This window comes from Mus caroli, chromosome 14 (assembly GCF_900094665.2).
Source record: "Mus caroli chromosome 14, CAROLI_EIJ_v1.1, whole genome shotgun sequence".
NCBI lineage: Eukaryota > Metazoa > Chordata > Mammalia > Rodentia > Muridae > Mus > Mus caroli.
Genome location: NC_034583.1, coordinates 109,905,783 through 109,911,346, shown reverse-complemented (window position 1 = coordinate 109,911,346; position 5,564 = coordinate 109,905,783).

Sequence of the window (5,564 nt, the reverse complement as noted above, 5' to 3'; positions counted from 1 at the left end):
CACACACACACACACACACACACACACACACACACACCCCACACACACACTCTTTAGAACGATTGTGGTTATGGTTTCTTGTTTATGCAAAAGCCAGAATGTAACAGAATCACAGTTCATTAAATGTTTTATGCCAGTCTACTCTACACCTCAGATGAGCTCCTGGGAAGTCGGTGAACATGAACCAGAAGGTGGAGAATATGTTCTGTGACCCTTACTAACACTCCTGAGATTTCACATCAGCTGTCACTTGGGCTGCTAATAGCCAGATTTTGGTGTCAGGAAAAATAGCAACTTATAAAAAGGTTTCTTGTTCAGGAAGCTTTGAACAAACAATTCATTCGCTTCAAGCGCACCATGCACGTCGGTGTTGTTACCATGCTGCGCCCAGTATGAAAGAGGAGGTTGTTGCAACCATGGATCCAAACTCCTTGTTCCAAATACTAGGAAACAACAGCCTAATGAGTGATTTTTGAAAACCGATTTCCACCCCCAAATGAAGTATATACCCTGTTGATGCTTCAGAACACAGAAAATGAACACAGATGGTAAATCAAATTTAGGGAGTGGGGACATTCTCCACAGCGCCTAGCTGCCAACTTCAAAACACTAGATGGCTCCCCTAATGTATTTTAGATTGAGTTAAAAATAGGGCTTCTCATCAGAGTTATTGAGAAAGATGACAATCATTTCTCAAGCGACCGTGCGGTTCTTACGAGCTCTGGCTTACGAAGAAAGGAAACTGCAGGGCAGGCCCAGATAGATGGCTCAGGGATGGCACCCCAGGTTCCTTCTCATTAAGACACCTGAGCGGCAGTGGGGACTCATCATGTGTCATTTCAAAGAAGGAAGAGCAAATGGGTAGTTTTTCATTTATCTTGAAAGATTTACTTTATTTTATGTGTGATTGTGCACACACACACACACACACACACACACAGAGGTGCCTGAGCATATATCAGTGTGACACACACACAGGAGCTTGTGGAGGCCAGAAGAGGGCATCGGATTCCCTTGCAGCTGGGGTTACAGGCAGTTGTGAGCTGCCCACTGTAAAAAGAAGTTTGTTTGTTTTTTTTGTTTGCTTATTATTGTATTTACCTGTGTGGATATGGACGTCAAGGGTCACCTTCTACCGTGTGCATCCTAGGGGTTATCAGCCCCGGCAGCCCCTGACACCAACTAGTGGTTCTTAGTTTCTTTTTTATTTTTTTAGATTTTACTTTATTTTTATGTGTATGTGTGTTTTGCCTGGTGTAAATCTATGTACCTCATGTCTGGTTCCCATGGAGCGCAGAAGAGGACAGTGGATTCCTGGGAACCTAGAGTTACAGATGGTGGTGAGCCACCATGAAGGTGCTGGGAATCGAACCTGGGTCATCCAGAAGAACAGCCAGTATTCATAACTGCTGAGCCATCTTTCCAGCCTCCGGCAATTAAAAATAAAATCATTTGGCCAGGAAGATGGCTCAGTCATGAGGATGGGAGCTTAGTTTCCAGCATTCACATAACAGATCGGCTGTAGTAGCATGAGCCTGTAGCCCCAGTGCTGGGATATGTGGACACGGGGATCGGCCAAGCTTGCTAGCCAGCCGGTCTAGACCAATCAATGAGAGACCCTTTCTCAAAAATAATGAGGTGGGAAGTGTCTGTAGGAGATGCTTAGGGTCAACTCTGGCCTCTACATGTGTGTGTGCACACAGGTGCACATGGACACAAAGCAAGTATTGGATAGATGCTGTTGAACTTGGAGCTTGGCCTTCTGCTCCATCCTTGAGGGTGTTTTGTCAACAGGATAGAGGTCTTAATTCTCTGAGGGGTCAGACAAGCTCGGGTAGACAGGTAGACAGGCAGGCTCTGCATAACAGAGCAAAGCTATGGGTTAGAGCTTCCACACTGATTATGGACTGCTGACCCTGGCAACTTACCGGTTTTTAAATCATTGGTAAGGTGGGTATTTGAGAAATACCAGCACACTAGTGTTGTAAATGATTATCATCCACCCTGAATAGGATGGAAGAGGAAACTCTCGGTATTTGCAGGATGCCTGATATTTTGTGAAACATTTTCATATTTATGAGTGATTTGCGAATTTTTGTCTCTGTCTCCCAAGCACTGGGTTAAAAGTCATGTGTCACCATGCCTGGCATCTTGATTGTTTCCCAGTCTGGATAGCTATATACACAGTACCATCATCACCGAACGTGTGTAGAGCAAAGACATCATGTCTTTCAGGTGGCAGCAACCTTCATCCCTGTTCTCTATTCTGGCTAGTTTTATGTCAACTTGACCCAAACTAGGGTCATCTGAAGGGAGGGAACCGCAATTAAGAAAATGTTGCCACAAATCCGGCTGCATTAGTGATCAGTGCTGGAGGGCCCAGCCCATTGTAGGCGACGCCATCCCTGGGCTGGAGGTCCTGGGAAGAAAGCAGGCTTAGCAAGCCACGATAAGCAAGGCAGTACTCCTCCACCGGCTCTGAATCAGCTCCTGCCTCTAGGATCCTGCCTAATTCTAGTTCCTGTCCTGGTTTCCTTCAGCTGGTCTACATATTGAGTGTTATCCATATGGATTTGTGGGGCTCTGGCCCAGCCAAAGAGGCCAAAGAGTTGCAGGTCTCCAAGGGGTAGCGGGAGCAGGGCTGACTGCTGGGCCTCTTCTGGGGCTACAGGAGGTGGGAGGTAGTAGGGAGGCTAGGAGCCAAAGTCGGGGCCACTGGGCAGGAAGTGGCTGCAGCTGCTCGAGCAGCGTCCAGCCATGTCAGCTTCGGGAGAGAATACATTTCTCTGGAGTGTTACAGCTTGATAAGCTACGCACTCTCAGACGATCTTTGGTGAAATAACTCATGCACTTCATTCCTTGTGGATAGGACCTTATCAACATTTGGGTGTGGGTTGGAATCTAGAGGCAGATGGGCTCTATGGGCTTGGTCTGAGATGCTAGGGATGCCTCATCTACATGAGGAAGGGCTTCAGGTGTTGTCCCTAAGTTACTCAATGGGGTGTCGTGGTCACACGATCCAGAACAGGAGCCTGGTTGGGAGTAGATTTAAGTATCATTCTCAATGATGAGGATTCCTGAATCCTGAAAACCGGCCTTACCAGGTTTTCTGTCTGGTGGCATGCTTCACTGCTCCACAATGGAGACCGATGTGGAAGTGTAAGCCAAATAAACCCTTTCCTCCCCACATTGCTTTGGTCACGGCGTGTCATCTTAGCAGTAGCGACTGTAACTAGGGCCATCCACTTAAGCCATGTAGCATGCTTCTCCTAGGCAGAGCGTCTTAGTTCCTGCTTCAGTTTTAAGCTACTGAGGGCTGTATGAATTCTGTGAAGCTGCGATCTTCAAGGCCTGTGGGTTGCTACGTTTATCTCCTACATCATTTGCAGCCAATTCAGGCATGGTGTGCGAGGCTCTGACTGGGCACAGGGCCAGCTGTGGGAGGGGGTGGTACAAACCCTTGTTTTCAAGGCTCTGATTCTCTGGAAAGGGATGCTCCAGTCATATGGGCCTCCGCCTCCTCCCTCCTGTTGATGAAGTTTAGTCAGCAATTTGAGGAAGACAAGACAAAGCAGAAAACATATGGGTTGTCAGCCCTAAGGGGCGATTTGGAGTAAGAAGGTTAGCCTGGGGCTTTTGGGTCATATGTCATTTTGGCATTAGGTAGTTATTTTATTTTATTTTATTTTGTTTTATGTATATGAGTGTTTGGCCTGCATGCATATCTGGGAACCATGAGCATGTCCTGTGTCCTCAGAGGCCAGAAGAGTGTCTTGGATCCCCTGGAACTGGAGTTACAGGCAGTTGTGAGCTATCACGTAGGTGCTTGGAATCAAACCTGGATACTTTGGAGGAGCACCAAGTGCTGTTAATCACTAAGCCATCTCTCCAGCCCCAGTTGGTGGTTTTAAATGTTATTATTGTTATTTTTTTACATGTATTGTTGTGGGATATCCATTAGAGAAGACTTGTTGGATATAGGTTTAAGTCAATAAAAAGTCTTCCCAGTGTAACCCACAGCTATTCCCAGGGTGAGCTTTTAAGCATAAAAAACAAAAACAAAAACAAACCAACAGCCCCCCCCCCCGAAAAAAAACAAAAACAAAAACACATGTTCTGGGTTGAGATTCTTCAGTTGACAAGAACAGTTAGCCAGAAGCAGAACTACAGAAGCCAAAAAGCAAGGTTAATACAGTTAGTGACTTCCCCAGAGCTATGGACTTTGATGGATTAAGTTTTTGTTTTGGTTTTGGCTGATAGTACTGTCTACATGCTGGGTTTTAGTGGAGTCAGTTGTGCTAAGGTCTGGGGTCCTATTACAGTATGGATGTTTGCCTGCATGTATGTGTGTGCACCATGTGCAAACCAGGTGCCAGAAGAGGCATCGAGTCCCTTGGAATTGGAGTTAGGGTGGGTTAGGAGCTGCCCTGTGGATGCTGGGAAATGTACCTTCACCCTCTGCAAAAGCAACAATGCCCTTCACCACTGAGCCCTTTCTCTAGGGATGTTAAGTTAGAATAAAAAGCTGAAAAAAATCAGGGGCATGGGGAGAAAAAGAAACCCTTTCCATCAGGATCTGACTTGAGTTACTCACTCGCAGAGTTAAGAGCTTCAACATAACTGACCAAAAATGGAGATTGCCTACTGCCATAGCTTGCCTCATGTGTCAGCTTGACACACTGGGGAAGAAGGAACCATACTGCAGGGATTGCTTCAGTTGGATTGGCTATGAGCATTTTCTTGACTGCTAATTGATGTGGGAAGGCCCATCCAACTGTGGGCAGCGCCATCACTGGGTGGGTGACAGGTGGACCTCGGTTGTAGGAAGTGCCACCTCTGGGTGGTTGACAGGTAGGCCTGGGATATATAAGAAGGGTAGCTGAGAAAACCAGAGTGAGCAGCCATTAAGCACCATTCCTATGTGTTTTCTACTTTAGTTCTTGTCTTAAGCTCCTGTCCTGGCTTCTTGAATGAAGGATGATGACCTGTGAGAGGAACTTAACCCTCTGTTCCCCACTGTGGGGCAATGGGCTATGCACAGACAGTCTGGTCTCCAGTCGAGTTGAGGTCTGAACCCCCCCCACCCCCTAGAACCCGATGGGTGGTAATTCCCACCTACATGGGACATTCCCTCATGTCTCCTGGACTCCTGACTCCTGTCGAAGTTACTGTCCCCATAGCCCCCACAGCCCCCAGAAGAGAGGCTCATGGCTAGCAGTCATGTACACAATGTCCCAAGCTTCTGATCTTCAAGCTAGACTCCTCCCAGTTACCTAGCAACAGCAAGATAACAAGCCCACTATAAGAGGGGCTGCTTGGCCCCACCTTGCTCTCTCCCTCTTACTCTCTCTCTCTCTTACTAAGATTTTACCTCTCTCTCTCTAAGCCTTCACCTTTCTTTCTCTCTTTCTCTCTTTCCCTTCTCTCCTCTTGGCCATGGCCAGTTTCTCTCTCTCTCTTTCTACCTTTTCTCTTCCCTTTTGCCTTTCTACAATAAAGCTCTAAAACCATAGATTGTCTCTGCTTATCAAGGCCCAGACTAAGGACTCTCGCCTGCATGGGAA